This window comes from Lithobates pipiens, unplaced genomic scaffold, assembly GCF_037356315.1.
Source record: "Lithobates pipiens isolate NorthernLeopardFrog02 unplaced genomic scaffold, aLitPip1_a1.2 Scaffold_18, whole genome shotgun sequence".
NCBI classification, from domain to species: domain Eukaryota; kingdom Metazoa; phylum Chordata; class Amphibia; order Anura; family Ranidae; genus Lithobates; species Lithobates pipiens.
Genome location: NW_027507758.1, coordinates 151,422,764 through 151,443,513, shown reverse-complemented (window position 1 = coordinate 151,443,513; position 20,750 = coordinate 151,422,764). Strand labels below are relative to the sequence as shown.

Here is a 20,750-nt window from a genome sequence, read left to right as displayed (position 1 = left end):
ATCGCTATTCCACGAGCGGGCGCAATTTTGAAGTGTGACATATTGGGTATCAATTTACTCGACATAACATCCTCTTTCACAATACAGAAAATTGGGTTAACTTAATCACTTAAAGAGCACCCGCAGTAGATTTCCGTTGGCTGTTTGAAGGAGGATATTGTTGTTATGGCGAGTGGATATACATACATCGGCTCATAACCATGATCTATAGATATACACACACACACTAATATATATATATATATAAAAATTTATATGTACATACATAATGTCAGTGAAACCTTGGTTTGTATAGACCCAATCACATAAAGTGCATTAGTGAACTCGTTGGTATTCATTACCATCAAGATATTCCATATTGCTAGATAAAACAATATGTGACATCTGCCGCAACTGGAAGTGGCGGTTGTAACACAAATCCACTCTCACTTCCTGGCTGTAGTATGGCTTGCGTGCCACATGATTTGGATGGCGGTAGCGGGAGGGTTTGGTCTGTCCCAACGCATGATCAAGGGAGAGACTCAGAGTAGTCTCATCAACAGACTTTTAGACCTGTTGGGCATCAGGAAGTCTAAAACCACCCCGTATCATCCTCAAGGAGATCCTCAACTAGAGAAATTCAACCAAACCCTCCTGGATATGCTCGAAACAGTAAATTCAGAACAAAAGCAGCACTGGAGCAAGCATAAAGCAGCTATTGTGCATGCTTATAAACAGCACTGCCAATGATGCCACATGATGCCTTCGGCACATCCCTCGACCATACCTCAGCAACTTCCCACAGAGGGTATGTGGATCGCCTGCGGAGAAGTCTGAAGACTGCCTATGATAAGGCTCAAGCTGCCTCATATGCCCGAGGACAGAGAAACATAATAAACTTTGACCTCGGGGTACGAGTGCAGGACCTACAGCTGTACAAGGTACTGCTGAGATACCTGGGTGTCCCTGGAAAGCACAAGTTGGGTAACAATTAGAAGTCGCAGCCATAGGTTGCTTGCAAGCAGCTGCCAGGACTCTCAATATATCAAATCTGGCCAGAGGGAAGCACAGGCCCACTGAAGACTTTGCAATCACAATCATCTGTTGTCTCTGTCAGAAGCAGTTTGTGTCCCACCCACAGCCTGATTCGCTGTCCAAACCCATGGCGTCTCAGAGATCCTGGCCAGTGACTAGATCTCAGTCTGTACTCCTTGCAGAAGGAGATGAAAACAGCAAGGATGAATATATGGGAATAGATTGTCTGTGGCCGTCTCAAATGCCAGGGCCTGCCACCCCCCCCCCTTCTTCTCCACCCCCCTAAGGTAACTGACAACAGGATTCTCAGGTCAGAGGCTCGAGAGTTTGTACCCCAAAGTCCACCTTTTGAAGATTTGGAAGACTCTCAATGTTCCCTGCTGACAGCAGACCCTGAAGACTTCCATCCTTCATTGAGGAGGAAGCTGAAATGCAGGAAGAAAAAGAAGAGAACAGTGTGCCTGTAAGCCCAGAGTTTAAAAGAACAAAGAGAGCAAAGTGTTATTCACCCATCGAAAAGACTAACATATTACACTTTGGGTGAAAGCTCTGAGGAGGTCATTTTCACTGCAAAAAGGACTCTTGAAGCACTTGACCCTTCCACCGTATATTTGGTGGTGGACAATCCCAACTCACCCTTTGGCACATCTAGCTGGGCCATTCCAGGTAAAGTGGCCTGTAGGCAAAAAATCCTCCCCTAATATGCTAATTGGTGGGAGGTTCCTCTGCCAGGGTTTTATGCAGATGTAATTTGTATGGTTTCCTGTGCACACTAACCTGTTTTTTTCTCCACGTGTATATCAAAAGCATGCAACAGGTCATAGAATCTGTACCTTCTTTGGTGGACCAAAGGTTCTTTGATGGGGGGAGTGTCTGGCGGGGGCTGCTCTGTCATCCGCGGTCCCGCACCCCCAGTCTTGCGGTCGCAGGGGGAATAGACACTGACACAAGCACGTGGTGGCGTGCGTTTCTGGGAACACTACTCCTCACCGACGGTGGTAAACAGCCATTGGCCAGCGGCTGTTTACCACGTGACAGGATCACAGCCGATCACTAAATGTCAACAAACCGAGGTAACGAGATGTTACCGGGTTCTCCTCCTCACACACCGATCGCGTGTGAGGAGATTGCGGTAACATCTCATTACCGCCTACAGTGTACACCAACACGCACTGATTGCCCCCCCAATAAAGAAGACCTGCCACCACCCATCAGAGTACCTGTCTCCAGGCCATCAGAGGACCCGAGTACCTGTCTCCAGGCCATCAGAGGACCCGAGTACCTGTCTCCAGGCCATCAGAGGACCCGAGTACCTGTCTCCAGGCCATCAGAGGACCCGAGTACCTGTCTCCAGGCCATCAGAGGACCCGAGTACCTGTCTCCAGGCCATCAGAGGACCCGAGTACCTGTCTCCAGGCCATCAGAGGACCCGAGTACCTGTCTCCAGGCCATCAGAGGACCCGAGTACCTGTCTCCAGGCCATCAGAACACCCGAGTACCTGTCTCCAGGCCATCAGAACACCCGAGTACCTGTCTCGAGGCCATCAGAACACCCGAGTACCTGTCTCGAGGCCATCAGAACACCCGAGTACCTGTCTCCAGGCCATCAGAACACCCAAGTACCTGTCTCCAGGCCATGAGAATACCCGAGTACCTATCTGCAGCCCATGCCTCATAGAATATACGTTGGGATGTTTCCTTTTCAAAATTGGGTCATTTTGTGGGTAATTCCACTGGGCTGGTGCTCAAGGATCTTCAAAAGTCTGATAGGTAGGAATGAAATTAGATGTGTAATTTATGCTCGTAGAACGCCTGAAGGTACTAATTCAATGTTGGTCCTCTGTATGTGGCCAGGCCTAACACATGTGGTATCGTCATACTCAGGAAGAGTAGCAGAATGTGTTTTGGGGTGTCATTTTTGCTATATACATGCTATGTGTTGGAGAATTATTATAAATTGACAACTTGCATTTTCATTTTTTTTCCACGTTTTCCAAAAACTTCTGGGAAAAAAAATGAACCATTCAAAAGACTCATCCTGCCTCAGATTTTGTGGGCAATTCCATTGTCCTGGTGCTCCAGGGCCTTCAAAAGTGTAATAGGTGGTTGAGAAATGAGATGTGTCATTTATGCTCCTAGAACGCCTGAAAGTGCCACTTGAATGTTGGGCCTTTGTATGTGGTCAGGCTGTGTAAAAGTCTCACACATCTGGTATCGCCATACTCAGGAAGAGTAGCAGAATGTATTTTGGGGTGTAATTTGTTGTATGCATATGCGGTGTGTGAAAACCTGATAATATGAAAATTTTGTAAAAAAAAATCTTCATTTTCAAAGGGTTGTGGGAAAAAATTACAACTTAAAAAAACTCACCATGCTACCTAATACCTTGGAATGTCTACTTTCTAAAAATGAGTAATTTGGGGGGTATTTGTACTTTGCTGACTTGTTAGTGTCTCAAGAAATGAGATACCCCTGATGTACTGAAGGCCTGATCGGATGTGATCAATTTTCAGTGATTAAGCAAAAATTTAATTATTTAATATTTTAGTTAGTGAGGTAGCGCCACATATCATTTACAACAATTTTCAGTGATTGGCACCATAATTTGTAGTTCTATAACTTTTACAAAGACCAAATAATATACACAAATCTGTTTTTTTTTTACCAAAGATATGTAGCAGTATAAATTTTGGCCAACATTTATGAAGAAAAAATTATTAATTAGCAAAATTTTATGACAGGAACAAAGAAAAAAGCATTTTTTTCACAAAATTTACGGTCTTTTTTTATTTATAGCACAAAAATAAAAAACCCACTAGTGATTAAATACCACCAAAAGAAAGCTCCATTTGTGTGAAAAAAAGGACACAAGTTTCATATGGGTACAGTGTTGCATGACTGAGTAATTGACATAAACTGTAAGAGTGCAGGAAGGGGGTGTAAGTGCACTGTATTGAGGTGGTTAAAGTCCCATCACAAAATGGCCACATTGTTTTCTACAGGGGGCAGAACTACCAAACACAGTTTGCTTTGCAAGAAGGGGGGGGGGGGGGGGCTTAGCTAAAGATGGTTTGTCGGTCTGAGGAGAGATCACCACGAGACAGGGAGGTGAACGGACATGTGAGGAGAGACTACATGCACCTGCTGAAGAACCATCAAACACAGTTCCAGAGACTGGTGAGAGGGCACTTGCAACTTTGCTGACACACTACCCACTTTTGAACCCTGCAGGCAGACATTATAGTTTGGAAATGCGAAGAGGACCCGATACTGCCATATCAAATCCTCTATGCTAATGATTTATTGTCTTCTATGAGCTCCAACTGTTGGTGAAGATATTTACAAGGCCTTGTACTCTGAACACTGTTATGTTATTGCTCTTAAAAGGGAACATGTTACTGGTATCTATATTACCGCATCTCTCATTAAGATTAAAAAGGTATTACAGGCCAGGCTGGGGTTCCCCTTTAGCAGTGGTAGTATTTACAGCAACCAATAGCCTTATTGAGGAATCAATTCACTGATTGTCTGTTATTGTGTACATTGGTATCGTTTACTGGTTGTTTCTAATTGTTATTTAACTGCTTTAAGAACTATTTAAACCAAGTCTTGGCTGTTTAGCCAGGACTTGGCTGACTAATGCCCTTTTAAGTCTCTTCTCTTAAGTAAACCTGAGAGAGCTAAAAACAATTTGAACTGCTCCTGTCTGTCATTTATTGTGCTATTACACTAACCTTATTGCTAGGTGTGCCAGTAGGGGCTGGGACGATTCTTGTGGTTTAAGGGCAAAGTAACGGACTGAACAAACTCAAGCAGCTCCTACAGGGATAGCGCTACATGAATATCCAATAGCCTGAATGATTTTTACCTAGAAAACTGTATGTGGGGTGGTGGGGACCCATCCTTATGTACCACCTAAAATCCTTATTTTTATGTGGAATATCTCTGAAATGATGTGAGATCTTACGTTAAAACCACTTGATCTTACCGGATCTAATGAATATCTATTAGCCTGAATTTTTTGGGTAGATAATTGCATGTGGGGAGGCCAACCCGTCCTTATGTACCACTTAATATCTCTATATGGAATCTTTGAAATGATGTGAGATCTAATGTTAAAACCACTTAATCTTACAGGATCTAACAAATAGCTTCCAAAATAGCTAACTGGTCAATTTTTTGATCAGGGGGGGGCGATGACAGGTTAGCCGCCCCAGCAAATAACTGTTAATATTGCTTCTTCTGTGTGAGATCTAATGCAAACAACAGTTGATCTAGAAGTTGCTCTGGTCAGACAAGACCAAAATGTAACTTTTTGGCCTAAAAGCGAAACACTATGTGTGGTGGAAAGCGAACACTGCACATCACTCACCATGAAACAAATCATGTTGTGGGGATGCTTTTCTTTAGCAGGGACAGAAAGGATGGTCATAGTTGATGGGAAGACGGATGGAGCCAAATACAGGCCAATCTTAGAAGAAAACATGTTGGATTCTCTAAAAGACTTGAGACTGGGGCGGAGGTTCAATTTTCAGCAGGACAACGATCCTAAACATACAGTCAGAGGTGCAATGGAATGGTTTAGATCAAAATCATATTCATAGGTTAGAATGGGCCAGGCAAAGTCCAGACCTAAATCCAAGTGAGCATCTGTGACAAGACTTGAAAATTGCTGTTCACAGATGCTCTCCATCCACTCTGACAGAGCTTGTGCTATTTTGCAAAGATGAAGCGGCAAAAATGTCACTCTAGATGTGCAAAGCTGGTAGAGACATCCCCAAAAAGACTTGCAGCTGTAATTGCAGTAAAAGCGGGTTCTACAAAGTATTGACTCAGGGGGGCCGAGTACAAATTCATGCTACAATTTTCACATATTTATTTGTAACAAAAAAAAATTGAAATCCATTTATCATTTTCCTTCCACTTCGCAATTATTCGCCACTTTGTGTTGGTCCATCATCCAAAATGGCAATAAAATACATTTACGTTTTTGGTTGTAACATGACAAAATGTGGAAAATTTCCAGGGGTATGAATACTTTTTCAAGGCACTGTATCAAGTAAGGTAACGTTAGACTTTCCATAACATGGCAGACATCTCCCATAGAGTTTAATTAAACTTACCCTATGATGGCCACTAGCATTGTACCAACATAGATGACTGATTTATGGTAAACAAGTGGTAAACAGTCTAGAACAGGGATTAGCAATTAGCGGACTTCCAGCTGTTGCAAAACTACAAGTCCCATGAGGCATAGCAAGACTCTCACAGCCACAAGCATGACACCCAGAGGCAGAGGCATGATGGGACTTGTAGTTTTACAACAGCTGGAGGCCTGCTAATTGCATATCCCTGGTCTAGAACGTGCCTGGACATGTTTCTATAGCAGATGTATAAAGAATACCAAACTATATTCTATATGTACTGAGGATATGGTGGAACTCTGTTTAAATATAATTTAATTTATCTACATGAGAGTCTCATCTTGTACTGCATGAACTTTAGCCGTCATAAGTTTCATGAATATTATTTTAATTTCACACAGATTACATAATAATTATAATGGTATGCGTGTTGTCCAACTATGACCACAATAGAGCGAGAGCAGGTGATTTCAGCATGCCCATACACATGGGCTTTAAGCCCCCAGCTTGTCCAGAGGGCATATACTGCTTCCTCCGTAGGGTTTTCGGTGGCCCCAACTAATCACGAGATGCAGATCTTGCAAGTTTAAATGCTCCTATACACAGCTGTCGGTTTGAAGCTTGGCTATGAGGCCTATTTGGCCATTATTGTATCAGTAGCCATTCTGTTTTGTTCTTGCTATTTATAACCTATTGGTTGTATTACAGTGGTGTGAAAAAGTGTTTGCCCCCTTCCTCATTTCCTGTTCCTTTGCATGTTTGTCACACTTAAGTGTTTCGGAACATCAAACCAATTTAAACAATAGTCAAGGACAACACAAGTAAACACAAAATGCAATTTGTAAATGAAGGTGTTTATTATTAAAGGTGAAAAAAAATCCAAACCATCATGGCCCTGTGTGAAAAAGTGATTGCCCCCCTTGTTAAAACATACTATAACTGTGGTTGTCCACACCTGAGTTCAATTTCTCTAGCCACACCCAGGCCTGATTATTGCCACACCTGTTCACAATCAAGGCATCACTTAAATAGGAGCTGCTTGACACAGTAAGGTCCACCAGAAGATCCTTAAAAGCTACACATCATGCCGAGACCCAAAGAAATTCAGGAACAATTGAGAAAGAAAGTAATTGAGATCTATCAGTCTGGAAAGGGTTATAAAGCCATTTCCAAAGCTTTGGGAATCCAGCGAACCACAGTGAGAGCCATTATCCACAAATGGCGAAGACATGGAACAGTGGTGAACCTTCCCAGGAGTGGCCGGCCGTCCAAAATTACCCCAAGAGCGCAGCGACGACTCATCCAAGAGGTCACAAAAGACCCCACAACAACGTCCAAGGAACTGCAGGCCTCACTTGCCTCAGTTAAGGTCAGCGTTCATGCCTCCACCATCAGGAAAAGACTGGGCAAAAATGGCCTGCATGGCAGAGTTCCAAGGAGAAAACCACTGCTGAGCAAAAAGAACATCAAAGCTCGTCTCAATTTCTCCACAACACATCTTGATGATCCCCAAGACTTTTGGGACAACATTCTGTGGACCGATGAGACAAAAGTGGAACTCTTTGGAAGGTGTGTGTCCAAGTATATCTGGCGTAGAAGGAACACTGCATTTCATAAAAAGAACATTATACCAACAGTAAAATATGGTGGTGGTAGTGTGATGGTCTGGGGCTGTTTTGCTGCTTCAGGACCTGGAAGACTTGCCGTGATAAAAGGAACTATGAATTCTGCTGTCTACCAAGAGATCCTGAAGGAGAATGTCCGACCATCTGTTCGTGTACTCAAGCTGAAACGAACTTGGGTTCTGCAGCAGGACAATGATCCTAAACACACCAGCAAGTCCACCACCGAATGGCTGAAGAAAAACAAAATGAAGACTTTGGAGTGGCCTAGCCAAAGTCCTGACCTGAATCCTATTGAGATGTTGTGGTATGACCTTAAAAAGGCCGTTCATGCTCGAAAACCCTCTAATGTAACTGAATTAGGACAATTCTGCAAAGATGAGTGGGCCAAAATTCCTCCAGGACGCTGTAAAAGCCTCATTGCACGTTATCGCAAACGCTTGGTTGCAGTTGTTGCTGCTAAGGGTGGCCCAACCAGTTATTAGGTTTAGGGGGCAATCACTTTTTCACACAGGGCCATGATGGTTTGGATTTTTTTTCACCTTTAATAATAAACACCTTCATTTACAAATTGCATTTTGTGTTTACTTGTGTTGTCCTTGACTATTGTTTAAATTGGTTTGATGTTCCGAAACACTTAAGTGTGACAAACATGCAAAGGAACAGGAAATGAGGAAGGGGGCAAACACTTTTTCACACCACTGTATATGGATCTTTTTTTGCACTACTCTTTTAAATATTACCTTATGTAAAAAAAAAATTATTATATATAATAAATATAAATAACTGTATTCCTAACCTAATTTTCATGTATTTTGTGCATTTATTTGCATGTACACGAGAAAAATAAGTTCTACTTCCCCAATGCAAATCTAACCTCTTCAAAATTAACATTTTACTTGTGTAAAATACGGACGGGCAATGCAGATTTCTGTTTTTCTTTACTCATCTTTATGCTGCACATGTTTACATGCCTGTGTGTACCAGCACATTGAAAACAAAACAATGTGCTGCATTTAGACAAAAAAAAAAAAAAAAAATAGAAAAAAAAACGCCTGTATGCCTAAACATTTTACGTTACTGGGCAGTAGTGTATAAGAGGAGTAATAATTATCCAGGGGCTTCAATAATTTGAGTCACGGACCCAGAACAAGTTTGCAAAGCATGACTGATGAAATGGCAACAAACTTCAGTACCCTATATATTCCATAGGCGACGCTTTCAAAGCCCTCCATTGGTAATCAGTTTAGCGTTACAAAGGAAGTCTGGTGCTAGAATTATTGCTCTCATTCTGGCTTGCGTGACGATACGCAACATAATCCATGTTTTTTAGGTGTAGGCAGCACGACATCTGCATTTACATGTGTGCAAATAAGTGGGGAGGCCTCAATTTTTTGAAGTGTTTAGGTGTAACAAATTTTTGTAAATCATTTTTTTTTTTTTACTTACCTTTTTTTCCATCGCTTGATGATTTATTTTTGGTGACAGGTTCTCCTTAATGAGACATTCAAGGTCTAAAAGACCCTGGATGTCTGCCCTGTGCTCCACTGAATGTAATGCAATGCACGTCGTACTGCATTACATTCTTTTGTGGCCTTGATAGCCGGGGAAACTGTCATTGGGGACCCAGAATTAATGTCATACATGTCACTTCCAGGTTTGTAACAAATGAAAGAGAGGGGACGTGTGTCTGCTCTCCTCCCTCCCCTCTACCCGGCAGGGACAGAGAATACAATGGCTCCGCGGGAGGGATTCCCCCATTAACACAGTCAGTGTTGATGGGGGAATCTAGTGATTTTCATGGGTTTCAGGAAAATCGCTCCATTTATGACTGGCTTTAGGATTTTCAGATGGAGCAAGTTAGGGAAATTTGATTTAGTGTACCAGCACAAAAAAAAGAAAGACATTCCAGCCAGCTGCCTCTAGCTCTCCTCAAGATGTCCGCTACCCAACCTGCAGCCCTTTGGTACTTCGTGTTCTGTCCTTGGACCCCAGCAACTAGTAGTATGTGTTTTTCATGCCTAGTTGCTCGCTTGGGGACATTGAAAGAAAAATAATAAAGGAAATCTATGGTCACGGCATACACTTTCATTTTATATCATCAGCATTGTAACAGCAATACAAACAGTAGTTGTATTTGACAATCCGCTATAAGCTTACATGAATGGACAAATCCCCCTGAAGTCTAGTTATCTGACAGCCGCCACAGACAGCTGTCCTAATACCTGAACAATGGCTGCATCAAATTGCATGCTGTTCGGTCAAGGATATAAGGCTAGAAAGAGCTGACAGTGTCATCTACAAAGCAATTTTTGTCCAGTTCCTGATGACATTTGTACAGTGCATGGCCAGCTAAGTATGGCCTTTTGAAAATGTGAAGGGCCGCACTTAAAGTGACACTAAACGCACTGTTTACTTTATATTGTCCCTTCTATTTCTGTATACGGATGATGGCACTGTCGTTAATTTCATAAAAAAAAAAAAAAGCCTGTCTGTAAGGAAACATAAGCAGAAGGAGCCTAGTCCTCTGCTCCTGGTCACATGTCCAAAGTAAAAAAAAACAGCCTTTGGAATACAGAATAAAAATAAATAAATATTATCAATAAACTGTTTTAAATTGTCATACAAATAGATATTTGAGATCAAATCTTTATTATTTGGCAATAACATGGTGTGGGCGGATTCCTGCCAGTCTCAGGCTGTGTCACGGCCCTCCAGCCTGTGTCTTATAATGAGAGGGAGGTAAAGCCTCCATTAATCTACATTTTAGATCTCACCTCCACTGTGTTTAGCTGGTTAGTGGGCATGGAGGAGCAGGGAGGGAGTGGGCTGTCATTTAGCACGATGTATATGCCCACACGCGTGACTATTGTCACATGGGCTGCTCATGCAATAGGGAGGAAATGCACAGCACAGAAACTCATTAAAAACTGAGCATGTGCAGAGTTGCCAACACAGCTGCAAAATCCCTAGATGAATTGGGGACATGGACAGAAGGTGTAGCTATGTAGATAGCGTGCAGCAGGATCAACTAAAGTTTTTTTTTTTTTTGCAGAATACAAAAAACAAATCTCATAGCAATTGAGTGAGTATGAAAAAAATACAGCATTTATTGATAGTTTTTTATGATGTGGATTTAGTGATACTTTAAAGGGGTTGTAAAGCTTTGTTTTTTATTTTGTAAATAGGTTCCTTTAAAGTGGGGTACCCCCTAAAAAAAAATTAAACGTCAGCAGCTACAAATACTGCAGCTGCTGGCTTTTAATAATCGGACACTTACCTGCCCCAGGGTCCAGCGATGCGGGGGAACGAAGCCCCCCCCCCCTCGTTCCCCGCTCCGCTCGCGGCGCCGTCATGCATACTGTGGGCACCCGGCTGTGGCTTCACAGCTGGGCACCCACTGCGCATGCGCGAGCGGCACAGGGCACCGTGATACGCCGCACAGTCACCTAGGACACGTGACAGGTCCCAGGTGAATGTGCGGCGCGAGGGGAAGTGATGTCACCAGCCCGGGCAATGAAGAAGGCAGATTACGAGGGACCCCCTAGCAACCGGTATTTAGAGGTGAGTAAAAAAATTTTTTTTTTTTTGCCAATTATTATTTTTTTTTTTTTTTTTTTTTTTTTTTTTACGAATTTTAAGCAGCTTTTAATTTTTTGGTGGCAACACCACTTTAAGCTAGTGCATTGTTGGTCCGCTTACCTTCCTTTTCCTTCGATTTCCCTTCTAAATGTTTTTTTTCTTTGTCTGAATTTCTCACTTCCTGTTTCTCCTCAGTAAACTTCACACCATCATCCGAGCGGTGTTTAGTCAGCCAGAACAGCTTACTGAGGAGGAACAGGAAGTGAGCAATTCAGACAAAGAAAAAACATTTAGAAGGAAATCGAAGGAAAAGGTAAGTTAACCAACGATGCACTAGCTTAAAAAGAACCTATTTAGAAAATAAAAAAACGAACCTTTACAACCCCCTTAAGGGTACTTTATGTCACCTAAGTTGACCACCACTTCCCTAGATAAGACCATCTGAATGTGAAACTAGGACAGGAATGCGATTACCCAATTAAATATAGCAAAGAAAAAAAAAATATGTATCTTGCACACCACTACCGATGGGGCACAAAGTCAGCAAGTAAAAATAATGCGTAGTTAGCAAAACCATATTTTACAGACAGGTCACTTTCACAGAGGCTCCGTATAAAATGATCTGCCGGTAGATTAATACTTTAGGTGACATTTGTTTTCAGATATAGTGTCAAGTACAGCTTCATTAGAAAGATGAGAAAGCCAGTGATTTTTACTCTCTCTGCATGTTACTACATACAAAGAAGCAGCATTGCGAACAGAAAAGTAAGCAGGAAAAAAAAAAAAAACAACAACACACAATTGTGGCACAGCAGACAGACCCATTGAGCAAACAACTGACAGCATTGACTGTTATCAGCACTTCTATGCTTCCATTACGAAAGAGAGAATTCAGAACGTTACAAGATATTTCAATTCACAGCACATCATGCACTCATTTCTTAGATTATGGGAGATGACAATTACAGCTTAGCACATGCCATCTTCTATTGTTATAGGTAACCCAAGAAAGAAAAAAAAAAACACAATCGGGAGTGGTCATACCAGAAATCTTTGTTTCTGAAAATGCTCTTTTCAATCTGCGTAAAGCCACAAGTTTTCTTTTAAAGACAATAGATTTAACAATCCGGTAAAGCTTGTGTGAATTGTTATTTGTTTAAAAGAAATTCACTTCTTCAGGGTAGCAATTCCACAAACAGCAGCAAAAGCAACAAATGTATTTAAGATATTGTGAAAGAAAAAAAACAAAAAAAACAAATACAAATGGCAATTATATGTATAAGAAATAGACATAAAAGCTATTGTGACAAAATTTGCCACTCAATTTAAGCATGATGGAAAAAAAACAAAAGAAAAAATACAAAAAAAAAAACAATTTTGCTTTGTAGTAAAACAGAACTAAAAAACCTACCGACATAATGCTCTAAAATACTAGCAGCAATATCCACACAGGATGGCAAAACATCTTGATTTTGAATACATAATATCACCTATCTGGGTTATTGTTTTTGGTGGACAGAAGACAGTCATACGGTACAATTTCCAGCCGAATGCTAATATACCATGGAAGCCTGGGCTGAAATCTAAACATACCGTAACACCAATCCCTAGCAAGCCTTCGGCTCAGAGGATTTCATATATAAGCTAGGAGGCTCAATTCACACAGATAACACACCGTGATAAGGATCTTTATTTTTTTTAAAAGGGAGTTTTCAGGTGCGATTTGAAACATAGTCACATGGCTAAAAAATAAAGACTCTTATCCTTTTATCAAGGCATTGTGAATTGGGCCTATGTTCATATAGGACTTCCGGTATGGTTATGTTGCTATAACATATATATCAAGGTTTATAAATATAAGTAGATTGCATGATGCCATCACAAGGGGTGACAGCTGATGATATGGATTCCATATATGTTGACATGTTAAAGTGATTGTAAAGGTTTTTTTCTTTTTTCTTAATAACATACATGTTATACTTACCTGCTCTGCGCAAGGATTTTGTACAGAGCAGCCCCGATCCTCCTTTTCTAGAGTCCCCTGGCGGCGCTCCTGGCTTTTCGAGGTTCCCCCACGGAGAGGTGCATTCCATGGGGCACTAGTGTGGGCACTCTCCTGAGTCCCGCTGTCAATGGCTGTGCTGCTATCAATCTATCCAATGAGGACTCGAGACAGTGGCTGGAGCTGCTGTGCTTGTCCCCATCGCTGGAATGATTGGGTTCAGGTAAGAAAAAGGGGGGGGGCTCTGGGGGGCTGCAGCACAGAACGTTTTTCACCTTAATGCATTAAGGTGAAAAACCTTGAGGGTTTCCAACTCCTTTAAGTATATGGATTTTTATAAACAGTAGTAGATCTGCTTAAGACATGGCAGGGGTGGCAACTATGATGATCAAAAGGCCATGTATGTTGACATGACATATGTATTAATGATCCTAACTCCTGCATTTGTAGGCTTGTATTATGCCATGGCAAAAGTGACAACTATGATTATGTGGATTTGGCTTATATCAATGTTTTTATATATTAGTAGGTTTGCATGGTACAGTGGCAAGGGTGACAGCTGATGAAATGGATTCCATTGATAATGACATGTATATTATTTATTAATATACAAAGGAATTATAAATATTACCAAGTTTGTATGGTGCCAAGGCAGGGGTGAGAGCTCACATGGGTTTCATGTATGAGGTCATGACATTTACATTGATGTATATAAATAGTAGGAGGTATGCATGGTGCTATGGCAGGGGTGACAGCAATGAATACATAGGTTTCATGTATGATGCCATGACATGTATATTGATGTTTATAAATATTTGTAGGTGTTCACGTTTCCATGGCATGATGATATGGACTTTGTGTAGATCAATATTCCATGTATGATGACATGAGGTGTACTATGATGCTTTTAAAAAGGAGTAGGTTTGCAGGATGACATGGCAAGGGGTGCCAGCTATGATGCTATGGATTTCGTGTTAACATGATGTGCATTAATGATTATGATCATCAGTAGGTTTGCATGGCACAATGGCAAGGGTGACAGCTGATTATATGGATTTTGATACGACGTGTAATAATGATGATTATAAAATATTAGTAGTTTGCATGGTGCCATGGCAATGGGTGACAGCTATGACATGGATTTCATGTATATAAATGTTTACAAATCTTATTAGGGCTTGCATGGTGGCATGACAAGGGGTGACAGCTGATGACATAGATGGCATGTATAATGACATGTATATCATGGTTATAAATAATATAAGGTCTGCATGTTGCCATGGCAAGGGGCTATAGCTATAAATGATATGGATTTAATGTATATTGAGGTTTATAAATATTAGAAGCTTTCAATGGTGGCATAGCAAGGGGTGTCAGCTGATGATATGGATTTCATGGATTTTGCTACGATGTGTATTCATTATAATAAAATATTAGCAGTTACATGGTGCTATAGCAATAGGTACCATCTATGACACACGTTTCATGTAGATTAACATTTACAAATCTTTGCATGGTGGCTTGGCAAGGAGTGACAGCCGATATGGATTTCATGTATGATGTCATAGCATCAATTATAATTGTTTACAAATAATAGTAGGCCTGCATGGTGCCATGGCAAGGGGCAAAAGCTACGATGATGTGAATTTCATGTATATTGAGGTTTATAAGTAGAAATAGTTTTGAATGGTGCCATTGCACTGGGTGACAGCGGTGATCTGGGTTTCACGTATGATGACATGTATATCAGTGTTTAGAATTATTAGTGGGGTTGAATGGTACCATGGCAAGGGATGACAGCTATGATAATATAAGTTTCATATATGTTGATATTTATAAACAGCAGTATCTTTGCATGGTGCCAGCGATGACAGCATGGATTTCATGCATGATGACATGAAATGTATATCCATGTTTATACATTATATGAGGTTTACATTTTGCCATGGCAGGGGCGATAGTGATGACGATATGGGTTTCATGTATGATGTCATGACATTTGGATGGATTTTTATGACTAGTCGCAGCATTGAATGGTGCCATAGCAGGGGTGACAGTTGATATGGATTTCATGTATGACGACATGTATATTGATGTTTATAAATATTAGATTTGTATGGTGCCATGGCAAAGAGTGGCAGCTATGTAGAAATGGGTTTCATGTATGATGTCATGACATTTATGAAAATGGTGCCATGGCAGAAGTGACAGTTAATTGTATAGAATATATGTATGATAACGTACACCGAGGTTTAAAATATTAGTAGGTCTGTATGGTGGTGGCATGGCAAAAGGTGACAGCTATGACCGCATGGGCTTCAAGTATGATGTCACGACACGTATATTGATTTTTATGACTAGTAGCATTACATGGTGCCACAGCAGGGGTTGCAGCGGTGCCAATATGGGTTTTAAGGTATGATGACATGTTTCTAAATAGTAGCATCTTTGCATAGTGCCATGGCAGGGGTGACAGTTGATATGAATTTCATGTATGATGACATGTATATTGTTGTTTATAAATATTAGAAGATTTGTATGGTGTCATGGCAAAGGGCGACAGCTATGAAGAAATAGGTTTCATGTATGATATCATGAGATTTATATTGAGGTTAAGGAATAATAGTAGCATTACATGGTGCCATGGCAGGGGTGACGGATGACATGTACATTGGTGTTTATAAATATTAGTAGATGTGTATGGTGTCATGTCAGGGGTGACAGTTGATTATATGAATTTCATGTATGCAGACACATAAATAAACAGTGGTAGGAATCCATGGTGTCATGGCAGGGGTGACAGTTGATTTTATGTGTCATCATACATGAAATCCATATAATCAACTGTCAACCCTGCCATGACACCATGCATACATACTACTATTTATGTGTCATCATACATGAAATCCATATATAGTAGTATGTATGCAGGGGGTGACAGTTGATGATATGGATTACATGTATATAAATAGTAGTAGATATGCATGGTGCCATGGCAGAGGTGACAGCGATGAAGAAGAGGGTATTGTGTATGATGTCATGGCATTTATATTGATGTTTATGATGAATAGTAGCATTGCATGGTACCATATCAGGGGTTACACTTGTTGATATGGATTTCACGTAGGACGGCATGCATATAAAATAATAGTATATATGCATGGTGCCATGACAGGTGTGGTAGTTGAAGAAGTGGGTTACATGTATGATGTCATGACATTTATAAATAATAGTAACGTAACATGGTGCCATGTCAGGAGTGACAATTGATTATATAGATTTCATGCATAATGACATGTGTATTAAGGTTTATAAATATTAGTAAATTTGTACGATACCATGTTAGGGGTGACAGCGATGAAGAAGAGGGTTTCATGTATGACATCATGACATTTATGATGAATAGTAAGTATTACATGGTACCATGTCAGGGGTTACAGCTGTTGATATGGATTTCACGTAGGACAACATGTATATAAATAATAGTATGTATGCATGCATGGTGCCATTAGGGGCGACAGTTGATGAAGAAGTGGGTTACATGTATGATGTCATGACATTTATAAATAATAGTAGCGTGACATTGTGCCATGTCAGAGTGACAATTGATGATATTTATTTCATGTATGATGACATGTATATTGAGGTTTATAAATATTAGTAAATTTGTATGATACCATGGCAGGGGTGACAGCGATAAAGAAGAAGGTTTCATGTATGATGTCATGACATTTATACTGAGGTTTATGAATAATAGTAGCATGACATGGTGCCATGGCAGGAGTGAAAGTTGACGAAGAAGAGGGTTACATGTATGATGTCATGACATTTATATTGAGATTTATGAATAATAGTAGCATGACATGGTGCCGTGGCAAGAGTGACAGTTGATATGGATTTCATGCATAAGGACATGTACATTGATGTTTATAAATATTAGTAGATGTGTATGGTGTCATGTCAGGGGTGACAGTTGAGTATATGGATTTCATGTATATAAATAGTAGGTATGCATGGTGCCATGGCAGGTGATGAAGTGGGTTTCATATATGATGACATGTATATAAATAGTAGTAGGTATGCATGGTGCCATGGCAGAGGTGACAGGTGATGAAGAAGTGGGTTTCATGTATGATGTCATGACATTTATGAATGGTGGTAGGTTTGCATGGTGCCATGGCAGGGGTGTATGACCTGCTGCACATCAATGATCACACACTGGTCATTCCATGTGATCCTCCATGGGTCCTCAGTACATAACACGATTGAAAATCAGAGGGCAGCAATCTAAGAAATGAAAGCCTCCGTCGATGGGTAAGGTGGATGGATAGATGATGATGATGATGATGATGATGATGATGATGATGATGATGAGTGCTCTCCGCCTACACATACAATACATGGTGCCCGCACTGCTCCGCCAGCAACAACTTCCCCTACCCAGCCTAGCAGCAGCCCTGCAATCTGCACCAATCCGCGCACCCACCAATGCATGGCTAGACAGCCGCCTGCATGCAATAACACACACAGATCCCAGCCTGCGGCAATAAGCGCTATACATGGCGGCTCCCACGCCGAATGCTGTGCTGCGTGCTGAGCGCCCACACCTAGGACAACACACATAGTCCTCCATGTCCCGCACCTCACCTCAGTGCAGAAGCAGCCCTTCTCTGTCTGTCTCGGCTCTTCAATGCAGGGCCTATCTCTCCAATGTCCCCCCCTCCTCCATCTCTCCGGACACGTGATCCCTGTCACATGACTCGGCTTCCCAAGCCTGCCCCTTGCTCCAGGCTGTCTGTCACTTCCCCCCTACCTCCTCCTTCTCCTCCTCTCTCTGCCAGCCTTTGGAGTGTGTGACTGGAATGGCTGAGCCCAGCACACTGCCAGCAAGGCCTGCACATAGGCACATAGTGTGCTTCTGCTGTGGAAGCATTCATTTCTCCTCACAGTCAGAAAGAAACGTCACATTTATGTAAACATCCCCTTTCCCATAGGTACCACCTATTTATATCCAGAACCAGATGTTAGAAACCTCCACCATACCTGATTACCTCAGTGTTTACATGCAGACCAGTGTTTACATGCAGACCAGTAATACTGAACATTTCTTCTCAAAAAATCACAATCGGTGCCAATTCATCATCAATAAATCTGCCCTTTGTACAATGGTGCTTCATAATTCTGCCCTACCCCTTTTCTATTCAATGAAGAAGATTCCCCAATATTTTGCTGTCCACAGGGACAGTCAGGAATAAGGTTTGTGTAGACTGCCATTGTCTAATGCTGCTTTTTGCATTAAAAAAAAAATGCATGAAAGATGCAGCAGAGGTTTTGCATGCATTGCCTCTAGTAGAACGCACCCCTCAGTTGGTCCTGCTGAATCCAACCAAACCCAAAGCAGGTCTAATGTGGCATCAGAATAAACAGCCATACAAATGGGCGCGGCACCACAAAGTGAAAGGCCTCATGCACTCGGGCGTGTGGGAATACCCCAATAAATGACAAATGCAGCTGTGAACATAAAAAAAGCATGTTGGTGTGTAGATCATTCATGGTTATGTGAAAGCATTTAGACATGTTTAATACTGTAATTACTCCTCCAGGTCATAAATGATCACCAAATTAATAAAAATGAATATACTATGTAAATAAATTATGCAAATATAACACCTTAGGGCCATTTTCCTACTCTCTGGTCCTGTGAGAGGTCTGCTAACTGGCTCATTTTGGAATATCTTATGGATTTACAAGCAATTTGATTGCTGTGGCTTTCCTCTTCTTTGTTGAAGAGTAAGGATGAGCTCAGGCATGTTCGCATGGTCCACATGCAGAGCCCGCCAGGAAGTCGGCGCAGCGATGTGCTAATCACAGGTAGTGAGACATTGCGCCAATGTGCAGCCGCAGAGGTCGGGAAATGTCTCTGCCTGTGATTAGGGCAGCACTGCGCCGACTTCCTGGTGGGCTCTGCACGTGGAACATGCAAACACGCCTGAGCTCATCCCTATTGAAGAGTAAAGAGATGAACTCAGGTGTGTTCAGATACTAATCCAAAACCACATTAGCTATCCCACCAAGAAGCTGTCACTGCACACCACCAATCATTAGTGGCGAAAGCATTACCCTCCCTGAAGTCGCATGTATGCACAAGGCTGATTGGTGATCTGCAGTGGCAGCTTCCTGGCAGGATCCTAGCATCTGAACACACCTGATCTCATTCCTGGAAAAGTTGAATTTTGAAAGAGTTGGATGAGAAAAGAACCAGGCATCAGTACTGTACACATCCTGATGTCTCACAACTAGATACAATTCAAAGAATATGCAGTCAGCACACCATGGATATTCCAAAAGCATAGAAAAATGTATTAAGGCTATCATATCACAGCAGGAAATTGTGACAGTTCTGGGCCATGCAGGACCCCTTTATCAAGCCATCATATGCTTAAAGATCGTGAGCCTGCGACCCAACCAGGGTTGCCCTTTATCCTCTGCTGGTTTCCCTTTTGGTGCTGCTGATCCCTCAACCAACACTGCTGGCCATACGAGGTGTGTCTAATGCCACGTACACACGAGCGGACTGTATGGCATACTTAGTTCGTCATACAATCCGACGGACAGTCCGTCGTACTTTCCACTGAACGGACTTGACCACACACGGATGCTCAAACCGTCCGTCGAAAGCTTGCGCGATGACGTGTACAGCACGTACGACGGGACTAGAAATAGGAAGTCCAAGACACAGCAAAGCACCCTTCCGCCATGTAAATCCTTTCTGGGCATGCGCCATTCTTAGTCCGTCGAACTAGCATACTGACGACCGTACTGTCCGCTGAAACCAAAGTACGACGGACAGAATTTCGAAAAAACCGAAATACTTAGTACGCCGGACTGCACGCTGAAAAAGTCCGCTGAAGCCCACACACGAGCGGATTGTCCGCTGAAATGTGTTTCGACGGACTAAGTACGCCATACAGTCTGCTTGTGTGTACACGGCATAAAAAGTTTGGTGAATGATATCAGAAAACAAAACAGAACATCACACTTTTGGCAACATTCATAAAGCTTCTAGAAACTATCAGAAAAGGCCTTTTTAGGAATCGATCACAGCACCGCTGTCCAACATTCTTGGATTGCTGTCATGTCCGCAAAACATGCGCTTTTCATAATACTCTTCAGGCGGAGAATTTTTCGGTCACAGGGAAGGCAGTGGACGCCATTCCATCATTTGCTGCTTGGATTCCAGAATTGGTAGCACCAGGTCTCATCCCCTGTGATGATGGTTCGCAGAAAGGATGAATCCTAAGTCACACATGGTAATGAAATCTTCTAAGGTTTCCATCTGTTTTGCTATCTGTCAGCTTGTGCGGCACGAACCGGGAACAGATTTTC

The 20,750-nt window shown here is 41.8% G+C and overlaps 1 protein-coding gene across 1 annotated transcript in view; it reads right to left on the bottom strand.

Moving 5' to 3' along the window:
• TULP4 (TUB like protein 4) overlaps positions 1–18,151 on the bottom strand; it is a 292,811-nt gene extending 274,660 nt beyond the window's left edge. The window contains exon 1 of the mRNA XM_077486273.1: positions 18,012–18,151. The gene's annotated coding sequence lies outside the window, so the exon portion shown is untranslated. The remainder of the gene's footprint in view (positions 1–18,011) is intronic.
• Between the last annotated feature and the right edge of the window lie 2,599 nt (positions 18,152–20,750).